Source organism: Passer domesticus, chromosome W, assembly GCF_036417665.1.
Source record: "Passer domesticus isolate bPasDom1 chromosome W, bPasDom1.hap1, whole genome shotgun sequence".
Classification (NCBI taxonomy): domain Eukaryota; kingdom Metazoa; phylum Chordata; class Aves; order Passeriformes; family Passeridae; genus Passer; species Passer domesticus.
Genome location: NC_087511.1, coordinates 29,734,271 through 29,758,445, shown reverse-complemented (window position 1 = coordinate 29,758,445; position 24,175 = coordinate 29,734,271).

The following is a 24,175-nucleotide window of genomic DNA, read 5'->3' as shown; positions in this document are numbered from 1 at the left end:
GGTCGGCATCCTGATCCGTGCGGAATTTCCGCAGGCAGCCGGCCTCTCCAGGCCACCGGGCCCTGGATATCAACCACGGACTTTCCCCAGAGAAAAAAAAGTCACCAGGCCAGGTTCCTGATGTCAGTTTGCAGGAGGCACTTTGCGCTGTCAAACCAACCACACTTGCTTGAGGGGGCACCTTGCATCTGGGCGGCATCCTCATCCATGCGGAATTTCAGCAGGCAGCCGGCCACTCCGTGCCACCGGGCCCCGGCTATGAACCACGGACTTTCCCCAGAGAAACAAAAGTCAACAGGCCAGGTTCCTGATGTCAGTTTGCAGGAGGCACTTGGCGCTGTCAAACCAACCACACTTGCTTGAGGGGGCACCTTGCATCTGGGCGGCATCCTGATCCGTGCGGAATTTCAGCAGGCAGCCGGCCACTCCGGGCCACCACGCCCTGCTACAAAAAACAATGGTCTTTCCCCTGAGAAACAAAAGTCACCAGGCCAGGTTCCTGATGTCAGTTTGCAGGAGGCACTTGGCACGGTCAAACCAGCCACAGTTGCCTGTGGGGGCACCTTGCATCTCGGAGGAATCCTGATCCGTGCTGAATTTCAGCAGGCAGCCGGCCTCTCCGGGCCAGCGGGCCCTGGCTATGAACCATGGCCTTTCGCCCCAGAATCAAAAGTCACCAGGCCAGGTTCCTGATGTCAGTTTGCAGGAGGCACTTGGCACTGTCAAACCAGCCACTGTTGCCTGTGGGGGCACCGTGCATTGGGCCGGCATCCTGATCCGTGCGGAATTTCAGCAGGCAGCCTGCCACTCCGGGCCACCGGGCCCTGTGTAAGTACTATGGCCTTTCCCCTGAGAAACAAAAGTCACCAGGCCAAGTTCCTGATGTCAGTTTGCAGGAGGCACTTGGCACTGTCAAACCAGCCACAGTTGCTTGAGGGGGCACCTTTCATCGGGGCGGCATCCCGATCCGTGCGGAATTTCCGCAGGCAGCCGGCCTCTCTGGGCCACCGGGCCCCGGCTATGAACCACGGCCTTTCCCCAGAGAAACAAAAGTCAACAGGCCAGGTTCCTGATGTCAGTTTGCAGGAGGCACATGGCACTGTCAAACCAGCCACACTTGCTTGAGGGGGCACCTTTCATCGGGGCGGCATCCTGATCTGTGCGGAATTTCCGCAGGCAGCCGGGCTCTCCGGGCCACGGGGACCTGGCTATGAACCATGGCCTTTCGCCCGAGAATCAAAAGTCACCAGGCCAGGTTCCTGATGTCAGTTTGCAGGAGGCACTTGGCACTGTCAAACCAGCCACAGTTGCCTGTGGGTGCACCATGAATTGGGCCGGCATCCTGATCCGTGCGGAATTTGAGCAGGCAGCCGGCCTCTCCGGGCCACCGGGCCCTGGCTATGAACCATGGCCTTTCCCCAGAGAAACAAAAGTCAACAGGCCAGGTTCCTGATGTCAGTTTGCTGGAGGCACATGGCACTGTCAAACCAGCCACAGTTGCTGGAGGGGGCACCTTTCATCGGGGCGGCATCCTGATCTGTGCGGAATTTCAGCAGGCAGCCGGCCTGTCCGGGCCACCGGGCCCTGGATATGAACCATGGCCTTTCGCTAGAGAAACAAGTCACCAGGCCAGGTTCCTGATGTCAGTTTGCAGGAGGCACTTGGCACTGTCAAACCAACCACACTTGCTTGAGGGGGCACCTTTCATCGGGGCGGCATCCTGATCTGTGCGGAATTTCCGCAGGCAGCCGGCCTCTCCGGGCCACCGGGCCCTGGCTATGAACCATGGCCTTTCTCCCGAGAATCAAAAGTCACCAGGCCAGGTTCCTGATGTCAGTTTGCAGGAGGCACTTGGCTCTGTCAAACCAGCCACAGTTGCTTGAGGGGGCACCTTTCATCGGGGCGTCATCCTGATCCGTGCGTAATTTCAGCAGGCAGCTGTCCACTCCGGGCCACCGGGCCCTGGATATGAACCATGGCCTTTCGCCAGAGAAACAAAAGTCACCAGGCCAGGTTCCTGATGTCAGTTTGCAGGAGGCACTTGGCACTGTCAAAACAGCCGCAGTTGCCTGTGGGGACACCTTGCATCTGGGCGTCATCCTGATCCGTGCAGAATTTCAGCAGGCAGCCGGCCTCTCCGGGCCACCGGGCCGTGGACATGAACCATGGCCTTTCGCCAGAGAAACAAAACTCACCAGGCCCGTTTCCTGATGTCAGTTTGCAGTAGGCACTTGGCACGGTCAAACCAGCCACAGTTGCTTGAGGGGGCACCTTTCATCGGGGCGGCATCCTGATCGGAGCGAAATTTCAGCAGGCAGCCGGACACTCTGGGCCAACGGGCCCTGGCTATGAACCATGGCCTTTCCCCAGAGAAGCAGAAGTCACCCGGACAGGTTCCTGATGTCAGTTTGCAGGAGGCACTTGGCACTGTCAAACCAGCCACAGTTGCTTGAGGGGGCACCTTTCTTCGGGGCGGCATCCTGATCCGTGCGGAATTTCAGCAGGCAGCCGGCCACTCCGGGCCACCGGGCCCTGGATATGAACCATGGTCTTTCGCCCGAGAATCAAAAGTCACCAGGCCAGGTTCCTGATGTCAGTTTGCAGGAGGCACTTGGCACTGTCAAACCAGCCACAGTTGCCTGTGGGGGCACCGTGCATTGGGTCGGCATCCTGATCCGTGCGGAATTTGAGCAGGCAGCCGGCCTCTCCGGGCCACCGGGCCCTGGCTATGAACCATGGCCTTTAGCCAGAGAAACAAAAGTCACCAGGCCAGGTTCCTGATGTCAGTTTGCAGGAGGCACATGGCACTGTCAAACCAGCCACAGTTGCTTGAGGGGGCACCTTTCATCCGGGCGGCAGCCTGATCTGTGCGGAATTTCAACAGGCAGACGGCCTCTCCGGGCCACCGGGCCCTGGCTATGAACCATGGCCTTTCCCCAGAGAAACAGTAGTCACCAGGCCAGGTTCCTGATGTCAGTTTGCAGGAGGCACTTGGCACTGTCAAATCAGCCACACTTGCTGGAGGGGGCACCTTGCGTCTGGGAGGTATCCTGATCCGTGCGGAATTTCCGCAGGCAGCCGGCCACTCCGTGCCACCAGGCCCCGGCTATGAACCACGGACTTTCCCCAGAGAAACAAAAGTCAACAGGCCAGGTTCCTGATGTCAGTTTGCAGGAGGCACTTGGCGCTGTCAAACCAACCACACTTGCTTGAGGGGGCACCTTGCATCTGGGCGGCATCCTGATCCGTGCGGAATTTCAACAGGCAGCCGGCCTCTCCGGGCCACCGGGCCCTGGCTATGAACCATGGCCTTTCGCCCGAGAATCAAAAGTCACCAGGCCAGGTTCCTGATGTCAGTTTGCAGGAGGCACTTGGCTCTGTCAAACCAGCCACAGTTGCCTGTGGGGGCACCATGTATTGGGCCGGCATCCTGATCCGTGCGGAATTTGAGCAGGCAGCCGGCCTCTCCGGGCCACCGGGCCCTGGCTATGAACCATGGCCTTTCCCCAGAGAAACAAAAGTCAACAGGCCAGGTTCCTGATGTCAGTTTGCAGGAGGCACATGGCACTGTCAAACCAGCCACAGTTGCTGGAGGGGGCACCTTTCATCGGGGCGGCATCCTGATCCGTGCGGAATTTCAGCAGGCAGCCGGCCACTCCGGGCCACCGCGCCCTGGATATGAACCGTGGCCTTTCGCTAGAGAAACAAAAGTCACCAGGCCAGGTTCCTGATGTCAGTTTGCAGGAGGCACTTGGCACTGTCAAACCAGCCACAGTTGCTTGAGGGGGCACCTTTCTTCGGGGCGGCATCCTGATCCGTGCGGAATTTGAGCAGGCAGCCGGCCTCTCCGGGCCACCGGGCCCTGGCTATGAACCATGGCCTTTCCCCAGAGAAACAAAAGTCAACAGGCCAGGTTCCTGATGTCAGTTTGCAGGAGGCACTAGGCACTGTCACTTCAGCCACAGTTGCTTGAGGGGGCACCGTGCATTGGGTCGGCATCCTGATCTGTGCGGAATTTCAGCAGGCAGACGGCCTCTCCGGGCCACCGGGCCCTGGCTATGAACCATGGCCTTTCCCCAGAGAAACAGAAGTCACCAGGCCAGGTTCCTGATGTCAGTTTGCAGGAGGCACTTGGCACTGTCAAACCAGCCACAGTTGCTTGAGGGGGCACCTTTCATCTGGGCGGCATCCTGATCTGTGCGTCATTTCCTAAGGCAGCCGGCCTCTCCGGGCCACCGGGTCCTGGCTAAGAACCATGGCCTTTCCCCAGAGAAACAAAAGTCACCAGGCCAGGTTCCTGATGTCAGTTTGCAGGAGGCACTTGGCACTGTCAAACCAGCCACAGGTCCTTGAGGGGGCACCTTTCATCGGGGCGGCATCCTGATCTGTGCGGAATTTCAGCAGGCAGCCGGCCACTCCGGGCCACCGGTCCCTGGATATGAACCATGGCCTTTCGCCCGAGAATCAAAAGTCACCAGGCCAAGTTCCTGATGTCAGTTTGCAGGAGGCACTTGGCACTGTCAAACCAGCCACAGTTGCTTGAGGGGGCACCTTTCATCGGGGCGGCATCCTGATCTGTGTGGAATTTCCGCAGGCAGCCGGCCTCTCTGGGCCAGCGGGCCCTGGCTATGAACCATGGCCTTTCGCCAGAGAAACAAAAGTCAACAGGCCAGGTTCCTGATGTCAGTTTGCAGGAGGCACATGGCACTGTCAAACCAGCCACAGTTGCTTGAGGGGGCACCTTTCATCGGGGCGGCATCCTGATCGGAGCGAAATTTCCGCAGGCAGCCGGCCTCTCCAGGCCACCGGGCCCTGGCTATGAACCATGGCCTTTCGCCCGAGAATCAAAAGTCACCAGGCCAGGTTCCTGATGTCAGTTTGCAGGAGGCACTTGGCTCTGTCAAACCAGCCACAGTTGCCTGTGGGGGCACCATGTATTGGGCCGGCATCCTGATCCGTGCGGAATTTGAGCAGGCAGCCGGCCTCTCCGGGCCACCGGGCCCTGGATATGAACCATGGGCTTTCCCCAGAGAAACAAAAGTCAACAGGCCAGGTTCCTGATGTCAGTTTGCAGGAGGCACATGGCACTGTCAAACCAGCCACAGTTGCTGGAGGGGGCACCTTTCATCGGGGCGGCATCCTGATCTGTGCGGAATTTCAGCAGGCAGCCGGCCTGTCCGGGCCACCGGGCCCTGGATATGAACCATGGCCTTTCGCTAGAGAAACAAAAGTCACCAGGCCAGGTTCCTGATGTCAGTTTGCAGGAGGCACTTGGCACTGTCAAACCAACCACACTTGCTTGAGGGGGCACCTTGCATCTGGGCGGCATCCTGATCCGTGCGGAATTTCAGCCGGCAGCCGGCCACTCCGTGCCACCGGGCCCCGGCTATGAACCACGGCCTTTCCCCAGAGAAACAAAAGTCGACAGGCCAGGTTTCTGATGTCAGTTTGCAGGAGGCACTTGGCACGGTCAAACCAGCCACAGTTGCCTGTGGGGGCACCTTGAGTCTCGGAGGTATCCTGATCTCTGTGGAATTTCAGCAGGCAGCCAGCCGCTCCGGGCCAACGGGCCCTGGAGAAGAGCGATGGCCTGTCCCCCGAGAAACAAATGTCACCAGGCCAGGTTCCTGATGTCAGTTTGCAGGAGGCACTTGGCACTGTCACACCAGCCACAGTTGCCTGTGGGGGCACCTTACATCTGGGAGGTATCCTGATCCGTGCGGAATTTCAGCAGGCAGCCGTCCGCTCCGGGCCACCGCGCACTGCTAGAAAAAACAATGGTCTTTCCCCTGAGAAACAAAAGTCACCAGGCCAGGTCCCTGATGTCAGTTTGCAGGAGGCACTTGGCACTGTCAAAACAGCCACAGTTGCCTCTGGGGACACCTTGCATCTGGGCGGCATCCTGATCCGTGCAGAATTTCAGCAGGCAGCCGGACACTCTGGGCCAACGGGCCCTGGCTATGAACCATGGCCTTTCCCCAGAGAAGCAGAAGTCACCCGGACAGGTTCCTGATGTCAGTTTGCAGGAGGCACTTGGCACTGTCAAACCAGCCACAGTTGCTTGAGGGGGCACCTTTCTTCGGGGCGGCATCCTGATCCGTGCGGAATTTCAGCAGGCAGCCGGCCACTCCGGGCCACCGGGCCCTGGATATGAACCATGGTCTTTCGCCCGAGAATCAAAAGTCACCAGGCCAGGTTCCTGATGTCAGTTTGCAGGAGGCACTTGGCACTGTCAAACCAGCCACAGTTGCCTGTGGGGGCACCGTGCATTGGGTCGGCATCCTGATCCGTGCGGAATTTGAGCAGGCAGCCGGCCTCTCCGGGCCACCGGGCCCTGGCTATGAACCATGGCCTTTAGCCAGAGAAACAAAAGTCACCAGGCCAGGTTCCTGATGTCAGTTTGCAGGAGGCACATGGCACTGTCAAACCAGCCACAGTTGCTTGAGGGGGCACCTTTCATCCGGGCGGCAGCCTGATCTGTGCGGAATTTCAACAGGCAGCCGGCCTCTCCGGGCCACCGGGCCCTGGCTATGAACCATGGCCTTTCCCCAGAGAAACAGTAGTCACCAGGCCAGGTTCCTGATGTCAGTTTGCAGGAGGCACTTGGCACTGTCAAATCAGCCACACTTGCTGGAGGGGGCACCTTGCGTCTGGGAGGTATCCTGATCCGTGCGGAATTTCCGCAGGCAGCCGGCCACTCCGTGCCACCAGGCCCCGGCTATGAACCACGGACTTTCCCCAGAGAAACAAAAGTCAACAGGCCAGGTTCCTGATGTCAGTTTGCAGGAGGCACTTGGCGCTGTCAAACCAACCACACTTGCTTGAGGGGGCACCTTGCATCTGGGCGGCATCCTGATCCGTGCGGAATTTCAACAGGCAGCCGGCCTCTCCGGACCACCGGGCCCTGGCTATGAACCATGGCCTTTCGCCCGAGAATCAAAAGTCACCAGGCCAGGTTCCTGATGTCAGTTTGCAGGAGGCACTTGGCTCTGTCAAACCAGCCACAGTTGCCTGTGGGGGCACCATGTATTGGGCCGGCATCCTGATCCGTGCGGAATTTGAGCAGGCAGCCGGCCTCTCCGGGCCACCGGGCCCTGGCTATGAACCATGGCCTTTCCCCAGAGAAACAAAAGTCAACAGGCCAGGTTCCTGATGTCAGTTTGCAGGAGGCACATGGCACTGTCAAACCAGCCACAGTTGCTGGAGGGGGCACCTTTCATCGGGGCGGCATCCTGATCCGTGCGGAATTTCAGCAGGCAGCCGGCCACTCCGGGCCACCGCGCCCTGGATATGAACCGTGGCCTTTCGCTAGAGAAACAAAAGTCACCAGGCCAGGTTCCTGATGTCAGTTTGCAGGAGGCACTTGGCACTGTCAAACCAGCCACAGTTGCTTGAGGGGGCACCTTTCTTCGGGGCGGCATCCTGATCCGTGCGGAATTTGAGCAGGCAGCCGGCCTCTCCGGGCCACCGGGCCCTGGCTATGAACCATGGCCTTTCCCCAGAGAAACAAAAGTCAACAGGCCAGGTTCCTGATGTCAGTTTGCAGGAGGCACTAGGCACTGTCACTTCAGCCACAGTTGCTTGAGGGGGCACCGTGCATTGGGTCGGCATCCTGATCTGTGCGGAATTTCAGCAGGCAGACGGCCTCTCCGGGCCACCGGGCCCTGGCTATGAACCATGGCCTTTCCCCAGAGAAACAGAAGTCACCAGGCCAGGTTCCTGATGTCAGTTTGCAGGAGGCACTTGGCACTGTCAAACCAGCCACAGTTGCTTGAGGGGGCACCTTTCATCTGGGCGGCATCCTGATCTGTGCGTAATTTCCTAAGGCAGCCGGCCTCTCCGGGCCACCGGGTCCTGGCTAAGAACCATGGCCTTTCCCCAGAGAAACAAAAGTCACCAGGCCAGGTTCCTGATGTCAGTTTGCAGGAGGCACTTGGCACTGTCAAACCAGCCACAGGTCCTTGAGGGGGCACCTTTCATCGGGGCGGCATCCTGATCTGTGCGGAATTTCAGCAGGCAGCCGGCCACTCCGGGCCACCGGTCCCTGGATATGAACCATGGCCTTTCGCCCGAGAATCAAAAGTCACCAGGCCAAGTTCCTGATGTCAGTTTGCAGGAGGCACTTGGCACTGTCAAACCAGCCACAGTTGCTTGAGGGGGCACCTTTCATCGGGGCGGCATCCTGATCTGTGTGGAATTTCCGCAGGCAGCCGGCCTCTCTGGGCCAGCGGGCCCTGGCTATGAACCATGGCCTTTCGCCAGAGAAACAAAAGTCAACAGGCCAGGTTCCTGATGTCAGTTTGCAGGAGGCACATGGCACTGTCAAACCAGCCACAGTTGCTTGAGGGGGCACCTTTCATCGGGGCGGCATCCTGATCGGAGCGAAATTTCCGCAGGCAGCCGGCCTCTCCAGGCCACCGGGCCCTGGCTATGAACCATGGCCTTTCGCCCGAGAATCAAAAGTCACCAGGCCAGGTTCCTGATGTCAGTTTGCAGGAGGCACTTGGCACTGTCAAACCAGCCACAGTTGCCTGTGGGGGCACCATGTATTGGGCCGGCATCCTGATCCGTGCGGAATTTGAGCAGGCAGCCGGCCTCTCCGGGCCACCGGGCCCTGGATATGAACCATGGGCTTTCCCCAGAGAAACAAAAGTCAACAGGCCAGGTTCCTGATGTCAGTTTGCAGGAGGCACATGGCACTGTCAAACCAGCCACAGTTGCTGGAGGGGGCACCTTTCATCGGGGCGGCATCCTGATCTGTGCGGAATTTCAGCAGGCAGCCGGCCTGTCCGGGCCACCGAGCCCTGGATATGAACCATGGCCTTTCGCTAGAGAAACAAAAGTCACCAGGCCAGGTTCCTGATGTCAGTTTGCAGGAGGCACTTGGCACTGTCAAACCAACCACACTTGCTTGAGGGGGCACCTTGCATCTGGGCGGCATCCTGATCCGTGCGGAATTTCAGCCGGCAGCCGGCCACTCCGTGCCACCGGGCCCCGGCTATGAACCACGGCCTTTCCCCAGAGAAACAAAAGTCGACAGGCCAGGTTTCTGATGTCAGTTTGCAGGAGGCACTTGGCACGGTCAAACCAGCCACAGTTGCCTGTGGGGGCACCTTGAGTCTCGGAGGTATCCTGATCTCTGTGGAATTTCAGCAGGCAGCCAGCCGCTCCGGGCCAACGGGCCCTGGAGAAGAGCGATGGCCTGTCCCCCGAGAAACAAATGTCACCAGGCCAGGTTCCTGATGTCAGTTTGCAGGAGGCACTTGGCACTGTCACACCAGCCACAGTTGCCTGTGGGGGCACCTTACATCTGGGAGGTATCCTGATCCGTGCGGAATTTCAGCAGGCAGCCGTCCGCTCCGGGCCACCGCGCACTGCTAGAAAAAACAATGGTCTTTCCCCTGAGAAACAAAAGTCACCAGGCCAGGTCCCTGATGTCAGTTTGCAGGAGGCACTTGGCACTGTCAAAACAGCCACAGTTGCCTCTGGGGACACCTTGCATCTGGGCGGCATCCTGATCCGTGCAGAATTTCAGCAGGCAGCCGGCCACTCCGGGCCACCGGGCCCTGGCTATGAACCATGGCCTTTAGCCAGAGAAACAAAAGTCACCAGGCCAGGTTCCTGATGTCAGTTTGCAGGAGGCACATGGCACTGTCAAACCAGCCACAGTTGCTTGAGGGGGCACATTTCATCGGGGCGGCAGCCTGATCTGTGCGGAATTTCCGCAGGCAGACGGCCTCTCCGGGCCACCGGGCCCTGGCTATGAACCATGGCCTTTCCCCAGAGAAACAGAAGTCACCAGGCCAGGTTCCTGATGTCAGTTTGCAGGAGGCACTTGGCACGGTCAAACCAGCCACAGTTGCTCGAGGGGGCAACTTTCATCGGGGCGGCATCCTGATCGGAGCGAAATTTCAGCAGGCAGCCGGCCACTCTGGGCCAACGGGCCCTGGCTATGAACCATGGCCTTTCCCCAGAGAAGCAGAAGTCACCCGGACAGGTTCCTGATGTCAGTTTGCAGGAGGCACTTGGCACTGTCAAACCAGCCACAGTTGCCTGTGGGGGCACCGTGCATTGGGTCGGCATCCTGATCCGTGCGGAATTTGAGCAGGCAGCCGGCCTCTCCGGGCCACCGGGCCCTGGCTATGAACCATGGCCTTTAGCCAGAGAAACAAAAGTCACCAGGCCAGGTTCCTGATGTCAGTTTGCAGGAGGCACATGGCACTGTCAAACCAGCCACAGTTGCTTGAGGGGGCACCTTTCATCGGGGCGGCAGCCTGATCTGTGCGGAATTTCAACAGGCAGACGGCCTCTCCGGGCCACCGGGCCCTGGCTATGAACCATTGCCTTTCCCCAGAGAAACAGTAGTCACCAGGCCAGGTTCCTGATGTCAGTTTGCAGGAGGCACTTGGCACTGTCAAATCAGCCACACTTGCTTGAGGGGGCACCTTGCGTCTGGGAGGTATCCTGATCCGTGCGGAATTTCCGCAGGCAGCCGGCCACTCCGTGCCACCGGGCCCCGGCTATGAACCACGGACTTTCCCCAGAGAAACAAAAGTCAACAGGCCAGGTTCCTGATGTCAGTTTGCAGGAGGCACTTGGCGCTGTCAAACCAACCACACTTGCTTGAGGGGGCACCTTGCATCTGGGCGGCATACTGATCGGTGCGGAATTTCAACAGGCAGCCGGCCTCTCCGGGCCACCGGGCCCTGGCTATGAACCATGGCCTTTCGCCCGAGAATCAAAAGTCACCAGGCCAGGTTCCTGATGTCAGTTTGCTGGAGGCACTTCGCACTGTCAAACCAGCCACAGTTGCCTGTGGGGGCACCATGTATTGGGCCGGCATCCTGATCCGTGCGGAATTTGAGCAGGCAGCCGGCCTCTCCGGGCCACCGGGCCCTGGCTATGAACCATGGCCTTTCCCCAGAGAAACAAAAGTCAACAGGCCAGGTTCCGGATGTCAGTTTGCAGGAGGCACATGGCACTGTCAAACCAGCCACAGTTGCTGGAGGGGGCACCTTTCATCGGGGCGGCATCCTGATCTGTGCGGAATTTCAGCAGGCAGCCGGCCTGTCCGGGCCACCGGGCCCTGGATATGAACCGTGGCCTTTCGCTAGAGAAACAAAAGTCACCAGGCCAGGTTCCTGATGTCAGTTTGCAGGAGGCACTTGGCACTGTCAAACCAGCCACAGTTGCTTGAGGGGGCACCTTTCTTCGAGGCGGCATCCTGATCCGTGCGGAATTTGAGCAGGCAGCCGGCCTCTCCGGGCCACCGGGCCCTGGCTATGAACCATGGCCTTTCCCCAGAGAAACAAAAGTCAACAGGCCAGGTTCCTGATGTCAGTTTGCAGGAGGCACTTGGCACTGTCAAATCAGCCACACTTGCTTGAGGGGCCACCGTGCATTGGGTCGGCATCCTGACCCGTGCGGAATTTCCGCAGGCAGCCGGCCTCTCCAGGCCACCGGGCCCTGGATATCAACCACGGACTTTCCCCAGAGAAAAAAAAGTCACCAGGCCAGGTTCCTGATGTCAGTTTGCAGGAGGCACTTTGCGCTGTCAAACCAACCACACTTGCTTGAGGGGGCACCTTGCATCTGGGCGGCATCCTGATCCATGCGGAATTTCAGCAGGCAGCCGGCCACTCCGTGCCACCGGGCCCCGGCTATGAACCACGGACTTTCCCCAGAGAAACAAAAGTCAACAGGCCAGGTTCCTGATGTCAGTTTGCAGGAGGCACTTGGCGCTGTCAAACCAACCACACTTGCTTGAGGGGGCACCTTGCATCTGGGCGGAATCCTGATCCGTGCGGAATTTCAGCAGGCAGCCGGCCACTCCGGGCCACCACGCCCTGCTACAAAAAACAATGGTCTTTCCCCTGAGAAACAAAAGTCACCAGGCCAGGTTCCTGATGTCAGTTTGCAGGAGGCACTTGGCACGGTCAAACCAGCCACAGTTGCCTGTGGGGGCACCTTGCATCTCGGAGGAATCCTGATCCGTGCGGAATTTGAGCAGGCAGGCGGCCTCTCCGGGCCAGCGGGCCCTGGCTATGAACCATGGCCTTTCGCCCCAGAATCAAAAGTCACCAGGCCAGGTTCCTGATGTCAGTTTGCAGGAGGCACTTGGCACTGTCAAACCAGCCACTGTTGCCTGTGGAGCCACCGTGCATTGGGCCGGCATCCTGATCTGTGCGGAATTTCCGCAGGCAGCCGGGCTCTCCGGGCCACGGGGACCTGGCTATGAACCATGGCCTTTCGCCCGAGAATCAAAAGTCACCAGGCCAGGTTCCTGATGTCAGTTTGCAGGAGGCACTTGGCACTGTCAAACCAGCCACAGTTGCCTGTGGGTGCACCATGTATTGGGCCGGCATCCTGATCCGTGCGGAATTTGAGCAGGCAGCCGGCCTCTCCGGGCCACCGGGCCCTGGCTATGAACCATGGCCTTTCCCCAGAGAAACAAAAGTCAACAGGCCAGGTTCCTGATGTCAGTTTGCTGGAGGCACATGGCACTGTCAAACCAGCCACAGTTGCTGGAGGGGGCACCTTTCATCGGGGCGGCATCCTGATCTGTGCGGAATTTCAGCAGGCAGCCGGCCTGTCCGGGCCACCGGGCCCTGGATATGAACCATGGCCTTTCGCTAGAGAAACAAAAGTCACCAGGCCAGGTTCCTGATGTCAGTTTGCAGGAGGCACTTGGCACTGTCAAACCAACCACACTTGCTTGAGGGGGCACCTTTCATCGGGGCGGCATCCTGATCTGTGCGGAATTTCCGCAGGCAGCCGGCCTCTCCGGGCCACCGGGCCCTGGCTATGAACCATGGCCTTTCGCCCGAGAATCAAAAGTCACCAGGCCAGGTTCCTGATGTCAGTTTGCAGGAGGCACTTGGCTCTGTCAAACCAGCCACAGTTGCTTGAGGGGGCACCTTTCATCGGGGCGTCATCCTGATCCGTGCGTAATTTCAGCAGGCAGCTGTCCACTCCGGGCCACCGGGCCCTGGATATGAACCATGGCCTTTCGCCAGAGAAACAAAAGTCACCAGGCCAGGTTCCTGATGTCAGTTTGCAGGAGGCACTTGGCACTGTCAAAACAGCCACAGTTGCCTGTGGGGACACCTTGCATCTGGGCGTCATCCTGATCCGTGCAGAATTTCAGCAGGCAGCCGGCCACTCCGGGCCACCGGGCCGTGGACATGAACCATGGCCTTTCGCCAGAGAAACAAAACTCACGAGGCCCGTTTCCTGATGTCAGTTTGCAGTAGGCACTTGGCACGGTCAAACCAGCCACAGTTGCTTGAGGGGGCACCTTTCATCGGGGCGGCATCCGGATCGGAGCGAAATTTCAGCAGGCAGCCGGACACTCTGGGCCAACGGGCCCTGGCTATGAACCATGGCCTTTCCCCAGAGAAGCAGAAGTCACCCGGACAGGTTCCTGATGTCAGTTTGCAGGAGGCACTTGGCACTGTCAAACCAGCCACAGTTGCCTGTGGGGGCACCTTGCATCTGGGCGGCATCGTGATCCGTGCGGAATTTCAGCAGGCAGCCGGCCTCTCCGGGATACCGGGCCCTGGCTATGAACCATGGCCTTTAGCCAGAGAAACAAAAGTCACCAGGCCAGGTTCCTGATGTCAGTTTGCAGGAGGCACTTGGCACTGTCAAACCAGCCACAGTTGCTTGAGGGGGCACCTTTCATCGGGGCGGTATCCTTATCCGTGCGGAATTTCAGCAGGCCGCCGGCCACTCTGGGCCAACGGGCCCTGGAGAAGAAGGATGGCATTTCCCCAGAGAAACAAAAGTCACCAGGCCAGGTTCCTGATGTCATTTTGCAGGAGGCACTTGGCACTGTCAAACCAGCCACAGTTGCCTGTGGGGGCACCGTGCATTGGGTCGGCATCCTGATCCGTGCGGAATTTGAGCAGGCAGCCGGCCTCTCCGGGCCACCGGGCCCTGGCTATGAACCATGGCCTTTAGCCAGAGAAACAAAAGTCACCAGGCCAGGTTCCTGATGTCAGTTTGCAGGAGGCACACGGCACTGTCAAACCAGCCACAGTTGCTTGAGGGGGCACCTTTCATCCGGGCGGCAGCCTGATCTGTGCGGAATTTCAACAGGCAGACGGCCTCTCCTGGCCACCGGGCCCTGGATATGAACCATGGCCTTTCCCCAGAGAAACAGTAGTCACCAGGCCAGGTTCCTGATGTCAGTTTGCAGGAGGCACTTGGCACTGTCAAATCAGCCACACTTGCTGGAGGGGGCACCTTGCGTCTGGGAGGTATCCTGATCCGTGCGGAATTTCCGCAGGCAGCCGGCCACTCCGTGCCACCGGGCCCCGGCTATGAACCACGGACTTTCCCCAGAGAAACAAAAGTCAACAGGCCAGGTTCCTGATGTCAGTTTGCAGGAGGCACTTGGCGCTGTCAAACCAACCACACTTGCTTGAGGGGGCACCTTGCATCTGGGCGGCATCCTGATCCGTGCGGAATTTCAACAGGCAGCCGGCCTCTCCGGGCCACCGGGCCCTGGCTATGAACCATGGCCTTTCGCCCGAGAATCAAAAGTCACCAGGCCAGGTTCCTGATGTCAGTTTGCAGGAGGCACTTGGCTCTGTCAAACCAGCCACAGTTGCCTGTGGGGGCACCATGTATTGGGCCGGCATCCTGATCCGTGCGGAATTTGAGCAGGCAGCCGGCCTCGCCGGGCCACCGGGCCCTGGCTATGAACCATGGCCTTTCCCCAGAGAAACAAAAGTCAACAGGCCAGGTTCCTGATGTCAGTTTGCAGGAGGCACATGGCACTGTCAAACCAGCCACAGTTGCTGGAGGGGGCACCTTTCATCGGGGCGGCATCCTGATCCGTGCGGAATTTCAGCAGGCACCCGGCCTGTCCGGGCCACCGCGCCCTGGATATGAACCGTGGCCTTTCGCTAGAGAAACAAAAGTCACCAGGCCAGGTTCCTGATGTCAGTTTGCAGGAGGCACTTGGCACTGTCAAACCAGCCACAGTTGCTTGAGGGGGCACCTTTCTTCGGGGCGGCATCCTGATCCGTGCGGAATTTGAGCAGGCAGCCGGCCTCTCCGGGCCACCGGGCCCTGGCTATGAACCATGGCCTTTCCCCAGAGAAACAAAAGTCAACAGGCCAGGTTCCTGATGTCAGTTTGCAGGAGGCACTAGGCACTGTCAATTCAGCCACAGTTGCTTGAGGGGGCACCTTTCATCAGGGCGGCAGACTGATCTGTGCGGAATTTCAGCAGGTAGACGGCCTCTCCGGGCCACCGGGCCCTGGCTATGAACCATGGCCTTTCCCCAGAGAAACAGAAGTCACCAGGCCAGGTTCCTGATGTCAGTTTGCAGGAGGCACTTGGCACTGTCAAACCAGCCACAGTTGCTTGAGGGGGCACCTTTCATCTGGGCGGCATCCTGATCTGTGCGTAATTTCCTAAGGCAGCCGGCCTCTCCGGGCCACCGGGTCCTGGCTAAGAACCATGGCCTTTCCCCAGAGAAACAAAAGTCACCAGGCCAGGTTCCTGATGTCAGTTTGCAGGAGGCACTTGGCACTGTCAAACCAGCCACAGGTCCTTGAGGGGGCACCTTTCATCGGGGCGGCATCCTGATCTGTGCGGAATTTCAGCAGGCAGCCGGCCACTCCGGGCCACCGGTCCCTGGATATGAACCATGGCCTTTCGCCCGAGAATCAAAAGTCACCAGGCCAAGTTCCTGATGTCAGTTTGCAGGAGGCACTTGGCACTGTCAAACCAGCCACAGTTGCTTGAGGGGGCACCTTTCATCGGGGCGGCATCCTGATCTGTGTGGAATTTCCGCAGGCAGCCGGCCTCTCTGGGCCAGCGGGCCCTGGCTATGAACCATGGCCTTTCGCCAGAGAAACAAAAGTCAACAGGCCAGGTTCCTGATGTCAGTTTGCAGGAGGCACATGGCACTGTCAAACCAGCCACAGTTGCTTGAGGGGGCACCTTTCATCGGGGCGGCATCCTGATCGGAGCGAAATTTCCGCAGGCAGCCGGCCTCTCCGGGCCACCGGGCCCTGGCTATGAACCATGGCCTTTCGCCCGAGAATCAAAAGTCACCAGGCCAGGTTCCTGATGTCAGTTTGCAGGAGGCACTTGGCACTGTCAAACCAGCCACAGTTGCCTGTGGGGGCACCATGTATTGGGCCGGCATCCTGATCCGTGCGGAATTTGAGCAGGCAGCCGGCCTCTCCGGGCCACCGGGCCCTGGATATGAACCATGGGCTTTCCCCAGAGAAACAAAAGTCAACAGGCCAGGTTCCTGATGTCAGTTTGCAGGAGGCACATGGCACTGTCAAACCAGCCACAGTTGCTGGAGGGGGCACCTTTCATCGGGGCGGCATCCTGATCTGTGCGGAATTTCAGCAGGCAGCCGGCCTGTCCGGGCCACCGGGCCCTGGATATGAACCATGGCCTTTCGCTAGAGAAACAAAAGTCACCAGGCCAGGTTCCTGATGTCAGTTTGCAGGAGGCACTTGGCACTGTCAAACCAACCACACTTGCTTGAGGGGGCACCTTGCATCTGGGCGGCATCCTGATCCGTGCGGAATTTCAGCCGGCAGCCGGCCACTCCGTGCCACCGGGCCCCGGCTATGAACCACGGCCTTTCCCCAGAGAAACAAAAGTCGACAGGCCAGGTTTCTGATGTCAGTTTGCAGGAGGCACTTGGCACGGTCAAACCAGCCACAGTTGCCTGTGGGGGCACCTTGCGTCTCGGAGGTATCCTGATCTCTGTGGAATTTCAGCAGGCAGCCAGCCGCTCCGGGCCAACGGGCCCTGGAGAAGAGCGATGGCCTGTCCCCCGTGAAACAAATGTCACCAGGCCAGGTTCCTGATGTCAGTTTGCAGGAGGCACTTGGCACTGTCACACCAGCCACAGTTGCCTGTGGGGGCACCTTACATCTGGGAGGTATCCTGATCCGTGCGGAATTTCAGCAGGCAGCCGTCCGCTCCGGGCCACCGCCCACAGCTAGAAAAAACAATGGTCTTTCCCCTGAGAAACAAAAGTCACCAGGCCAGGTTCCTGATGTCAGTTTGCAGGAGGCACTTGGCACTGTCAAAACAGCCACAGTTGCCTCTGGGGACACCTTGCATCTGGGCGGCATCCTGATCCGTGCAGAATTTCAGCAGGCAGCCGGCCACTCCGGGCCACCGGGCCGTGGACATGAACCATGGCCTTTCGCCAGAGAAACAAAACTCACGAGGCCCGTTTCCTGATGTCAGTTTGCAGTAGGCACTTGGCACGGTCAAACCAGCCGCAGTTGCTCGAGGGGGCACCATTCATCGGGGCGGCATCCTGATCGGAGCGAAATTTCAGCAGGCAGCCGGCCACTCTGGGCCAACGGGCCCTGGCTATGAACCATGGCCTTTCCCCAGAGAAGCAGAAGTCACCCGGACAGGTTCCTGATGTCAGTCTGCAGGAGGCACTTGGCACTGTCAAACCAGCCACAGTTGCCTGTGGGGGCACCGTGCATTGGGTCGGCATCCTGATCCGTGCGGAATTTGAGCAGGCAGCCGGCCTCTCCGGGCCACCGGGCCCTGGCTATGAACCATGGCCTTTAGCCAGAGAAACAAAAGTCACCAGGCTAGGTTCCTGATGTCAGTTTGCAGGAGGCACATGGCACTGTCAAACCAGCCACAGTTGCTTGAGGGGGCGCCTTTCATCGGGGCGGCAGCCTGATCTGTGCGGAATTTCAACTGGCAGACGGCCTCTCCGGGCCACCGGGCCCTGGCTATGAACCATTGCCTTTCCCCAGAGAAACAGTAGTCACCAGGCCAGGTTCCTGATGTCAGTTTGCAGGAGGCACTTGGCACTGTCAAATCAGCCACACTTGCTTGAGGGGGCACCTTGCGTCTGGGAGGTATCCTGATCCGTGCGGAATTTCCGCAGGCAGCCGGCCACTCCGTGCCACCGGGCCCCGGCTATGAACCACGGACTTTCCCCAGAGAAACAAAAGTCAACAGGCCAGGTTCCTGATGTCAGTTTGCAGGAGGCACTTGGCGCTGTCAAACCAACCACACTTGCTTGAGGGGGCACCTTGCATCTGGGCGGCATCCTGATCCGTGCGGAATTTCAACAGGCAGCCGGCCTCTCCGGGCCACCGGGCCCTGGCTATGAACCATGGCCTTTCGCCCGAGAATCAAAAGTCACCAGGCCAGGTTCCTGATGTCAGTTTGCTGGAGGCACTTCGCACTGTCAAACCAGCCACAGTTGCCTGTGGGGGCACCATGTATTGGGCCGGCATCCTGATCCGTGCGGAATTTGAGCAGGCAGCCGGCCTCTCCGGGCCACCGGGCCCTGGCTATGAACCATGGCCTTTCCCCAGAGAAACAAAAGTCAACAGGCCAGGTTCCGGATGTCAGTTTGCAGGAGGCACATGGCACTGTCAAACCAGCCACAGTTGCTGGAGGGGGCACCTTTCATCGGGGCGGCATCCTGATCTGTGCGGAATTTCAGCAGGCAGCCGGCCTGTCCGGGCCACCGGGCCCTGGATATGAACCGTGGCCTTTCGCTAGAGAAACAAAAGTCACCAGGCCAGGTTCCTGATGTCAGTTTGCAGGAGGCACTTGGCACTGTCAAACCAGCCACAGTTGCTTGAGGGGGCACCTTTCTTCGAGGCGGCATCCTGATCCGTGCGGAATTTGAGCAGGCAGCCGGCCTCTCCGGGCCACCGGGCCCTGGCTATGAACCATGGCCTTTCCCCAGAGAAACAAAAGTCAACAGGCCAGGTTCCTGATGTCAGTTTGCAGGAGGCACTAGGCACTGTCAATTCAGCCACAGTTGCTTGAGGGGGCACCTTTCATCGGGGCGGCAGACTGATCTGTGTGGAATTTCCGCAGGCAGCCGGCCTCTCCGGGCCAGCGGGCCCCGGCTATCAACCATGGCCTTTCGCCCGAGAATCAAAAGGCACCAGGCCAAGTTCCTGATGTCAGTTTGCAGGAGGCACTTGGCACTGTTAAACCAGCCACAGTTGCCTGTGGGGGCACCATGTATTGGGCCGGCATCCTGATCCGTGCGGAATTTGAGCAGGCAGGCGGCCTCTCCGGGCCACCGGGCCCTGGCTATGAACCATGGCCTTTCCCCAGAGAAACAAAAGTCAACAGGCCAGGTTCCTGATGTCAGTTTGCAGGAGGCACATGGCACTGTCAAACCAGCCACAGTTGCTGGAGGGGGCACCATTCATCGGGGCGGCATCCTGATCTGTGCGGAATTTCAGCAGGCAGCCGGCCTGTCCGGGCCACCGGGCCCGGGATATGAACCGTGGCCTTTCGCTAGAGAAACAAAAGTCACCAGGCCAGGTTCCTGATGTCAGTTTGCAGGAGTCACTTGGCACTGTCAAACCAGCCACAGTTGCTTGAGGGGGCACCTTTCTTCGGGGCGGCATCCTGATCCGTGCGGAATTTGAGCAGGCAGCCGGCCTCTCCCGGCCACCGGGCCCTGGCTATGAACCATGGCCTTTAGCCAGAGAAACAAAAGTCACCAGGCCAGGTTCCTGATGTCAGTTGGCAGGAGGCACATGGCACTGTCAAACCCGCCACAGTTGCTTGAGGGGGCACCTTTCATCGGGGCGGCAGCCTGATCTGTGCGGAATTTCCGCAGGCAGACGGCCTCTCCGGGCCACCGTGCCCTGGCTATGAACCATGGCCTTTCCCCAGAGAAACAGAAGCCACCAGGCCAGGTTCCTGATGTCAGTTTGCAGGAGGCACTTGGCACTGTCAAATCAGCCACACTTGCTTGAGGGCGCACCTTGCATCTGGGCGGCATCCTGATCTGTGCGGAATCTCAGCAGGCAGCCTGCCACTCCGGGCCACCGGGCCCTGGATATGAACCATGGCCTTTCGCCAGAGAAACAAAAGTCGACAGGCCAGGTTCCTGATGTCAGTTTTAAGGAGGCACTTGGCACTGTCAAACCAGCCACAGTTGCTTGAGGGGGCACCTTGCATCTGGGAGGTATCCTGATCCGTGCGGAATTTCCGCAGGCAGCCGGCCTCTCCAGGCCACCGGGCCCTGGATATGAACCACGGACTTTCCCCAGAGAAAAAAAAGTCACCAGGCCAGGTTCCTGATGTCAGTTTGCAGGAGGCACTTGGCGCTGTCAAACCAACCACACTTGCTTGAGGGGGCACCTTGCATCTGGGCGGCATCCTGATCCGTGCGGAATTTCAACAGGCAGCCGGCCACTCCGGGCCAACGGGCCCTGGAGAAGAAGGATGTCATTTCCCCAGAGAAACAAAAGTCACCAGGCCAGGTTCCTGATGTCAGTTTGCAGGAGGCACTTGGCTCTCTCAAACCAGTCACAGTTGCCTGTGCGGGCACCTTGCATCTGGGCGCCATCCTCATTCGTGCGGAATTTCAGCAGGCAGCCGGCCACTCCGGGCCACCACGCCCTGCTACAAAAAACAATGGTCTTTCCCCTGAGAAACAAATGTCACCAGGCCAGGTTCCTGATGTCAGTTGGCAGGAGGCACATGGCACTGTCAAACCAGCCACAGTTGCTTGAGGGGGCACCTTTCATCGGGGCGGCAGCCTGATCTGTGCGGAATTTCCGCAGGCAGACGGCCTCTCCGGGCCACCGTGCCCTGGCTATGAACCATGGCCTTTCCCCAGAGAAACAGAAGTCACCAGGCCAGGTTCCTGATGTCAGTGTGCAGGAGGCACTTGGCACTGTCAAATCAGCCACACTTGCTTGAGGGCGCACCTTTCATCGGGGCGGCATCCTGATCCGTGCGGAATCTCAGCAGGCAGCCTGCCACTCCGGGCCACCGGGCCCTGGATATGAACCATGGCCTTTCACCAGAGAAACAAAAGTCGACAGGCCAGGTTCCTGATGTCAGTTTGAAGGAGGCACTTGGCACTGTCAAACCAGCCACAGTTGCTTGAGGGGGCACCTTGCATCTGGGAGGTATCCTGATCCGTGCGGAATTTCCGCAGGCAGCCGGCCTCTCCAGGCCACCGGGCGCTGGATATGAACCACGGACTTTCCCCAGAGAAAAAAAAGTCACCAGGCCAGGTTCCTGATGTCAGTTTGCAGGAGGCACTTGGCGCTGTCAAACCAACCACACTTGCTTGAGGGGGCACCTTGCATCTGGGCGGCATCCTGATCCGTGCGGAATTTCAACAGGCAGCCGGCCACTCCGGGCCAACGGGCCCTGGAGAAGAAGGATGTCATTTCCCCAGAGAAACAAAAGTCACCAGGCCAGGTTCCTGATGTCAGTTTGCAGGAGGCACTTGGCTCTCTCAAACCAGTCACAGTTGCCTGTGCGGGCACCTTGCATCTGGGCGCCATCCTCATCCGTGCGGAATTTCAGCAGGCAGCCGGCCACTCCGGGCCACCACGCCCTGCTACAAAAAACAATGGCCTGTCCCCTGAGAAACAAATGTCACCAGGCCAGGTTCCTGATGTCAGTTTGCAGGAGGCACTTGGCACTGTCAAACCAGCCACAGTTGCCTGTTGGGGCACCTTTCATCTGGGACGTATCCTGATCCGTGAGGGATTTCAGCAGGCAGCCGGCCACTCCGGGCCACCGGGCCCTGGATATGAACCATGGCCTTTCCCCAGAGAAACAAAACTCACCAGGCCAGGTTCCTGATGTCAGTTTGCAGGAGGCACTTGGCACTGTGAAACCAGCCACAGTTGCCTGTGGGGGCACCTTGCAGCTGGGAGGTATCCTGATCCGTGCGGAATTTCAGCGGGCACCCGGCCACTCCGGGCCACCGCGCCCTGGACACGAACGATGGTCTTTCTCCTGAGAAACAAAACTCACCAGGCCAGGATCCTGATGTCAGTTTGCAGGAAGCACTTGGCACTGTCAAACCAGCCACAGTTGCCTGTGGGGGCACCTTTCATCTGGGAGGCATCCTGATCCGTGTGGAATTTCAGCAGGCAACCGGCCACTCCGGGCCACCGGGCCCTGGACACGAACGATGGCCATTCCACAGAGAAACAAAACTCACCCGGCCAGGTTCCTGATGTCAGTTTGCAGGAGGCACTTGGCGCTGTCAAACCAGCCACAGTTGCCTGTGGGGGCACCTTGCATCTGGGAGGTATCCTGATCCGTGCGGGATTTCAGCAGGCAGCCGGCCACTCCGGGCCACCGGGCCCTGGACACGAAGGATGGCCTTTCCCCTGAGAAACAAAACTCAGCAGGCCAGGTTCCTGATGTCAGTTTGCAGGAGGCACTTGGCACTGTCAAACCAGCCACAGTTGCCTGTGGGGGCACCTTGCATCTGGGACGTATCCTGATCCGTGCGGGATTTCAGCCGGCAGCCCGCCACTCCGGTCCAACAGGCCCTGGAGACGAAGGATGGCCTTTGCCTAGAGAAACAAAACTCAACAGGCCAGGTTCCTGATGTCAGTTTGCAGGCGGCACTTGGCACTGTCAAACCAGCCACAGTTGCCTCTGGGGACACCTTGCATCTGGGCGGCATCCTGATCCGTGCAGAATTTCAGCAGGCAGCCGGCCACTCCGGGCCACCGGGACCTGGCTATCAACACTCACCTTTCCCCAGAGAAACAAAAGTCACCAGGCCAGGTTCCTGATGTCAGTTTGCAGGAGGCACTTGGCACTGACAAACCAGCCACAGTTGCCTGTGGGGGCTCCTTGCATCTCGGCGGCATCCTGGTCCGTGCGGAATTTCAGCAGGCAGCCAGCCGCTCCGGGCCAACGGGCCCTGGAGAAGAGCGATGGCCTGTCCCCCGAGAAACAAATGTCAGCAGGCCAGGTTCCTGATGTCAGTTTGCAGGAGGCACTTGGCACTGTCACACCAGCCACAGTTGCCTGTGGGGGCACCTTACATCTGGGAGGTATCCTGATCCGTGCGGAATTTCAGCAGGCAGCCGGCCACTCCGGTCCAACAGGCCCTGGAGACGAACGATGGCCATTCCACAGAGAAACAAAACTCACCAGGCCAGGTTCCTGATGTCAGTTTGAAGGAGGCACTTGGCACGGTCAAACCAGCCACAGTTGCCTGTGGGGGCACCTTGCGTGTGGGAGGAATCCTAATCGGTGAGGAATTTCAGCAGGCAGCCGGCCACTTTGGGCCACCGGGCCCTAAACACGAACGATGGCCTTTCCCCACAGAAACAGGAGACTCCAGGCCAGGTTCCTGATGTCAGGTTGCAGGAGGCGCTTGGCACTGTCAAACCAGCCACAGTTGCTTGAAGGGGCACCTTGCCTCTGGGTCGTATCCTGCTGCGTGTGGAACTTCAGCAGGCAGCCGGCCACTCCGGCCATCGAGCCGTCGCTGTGAACCAAGGCCTTTCCCCAGAGAAAAAAACCTCACGAGGTCAGGTTCCTGATGTCAGTTTGCAGGAGGCACTTGGCACTGTCAAAACAGCCACAGTTGCCTGTGGGGGCACCTTGCATCTCGGCGGCATCCGGATCCGTGCGGAATTTCAGCAGGCAGCCGGCCACTCCGGGCCACCGGGCCCTGGACATGAACGATGGCCATTCCACAGAGAAACAAAACTCACGCGGCCAGGTTCCTGATGTCAGTTTGCAGGAGGCACTTGGCACTGTCAAACCAGCCACAGTTGCCTGTGGGGGCACCTTGCGTGTGGGAGGTATCCTGATCCGTGCGGAATTTCAGCATGCAGCTGGCCACTCCGGGCCACCGGGACCTGGACATGAACCATGGCCTTTCCCCAGAGAAACAAAACTCACCAGGCCAGGTTCCTGATGTCAGTTTGCAGGTGGCACTTGGCACTGTGAAACCAGCCACAGTTGCCTGTGGGGGCACCTTGCAGCTGGGAGGTATCCTGATCCGTGCGGAATTTCAGCGGGCACCCGGCCACTCTGGGCCACCGCGCCCTGGACACGAACGATGGTCTTTCACCTGAGAAACAAAACTCACCAGGCCAGGTTCCTGATGTCAGTTTGCAGGAGGCACTTGGCACTGTCAAACCAGCCACAGTTGCCTGTGGGGGCACCTTTCATCTGGGAGGCATCCTGATCCGTGTGGAATTTCAGCAGGCAACCAGCCACTCCGGGCCACCGGGCCCTGGACACGAACGATGGCCATTCCACAGAGAAACAAAACTCACCCGGACCGGTTCCTGATGTCAATTTGCAGGAGGCACTTGGCACTGTCAAACCAGCCACAGTTGCCTGTGGGGGCACCTTGCATCTGGGACGTATCCTGATCCATGAGGGATTTCAGCAG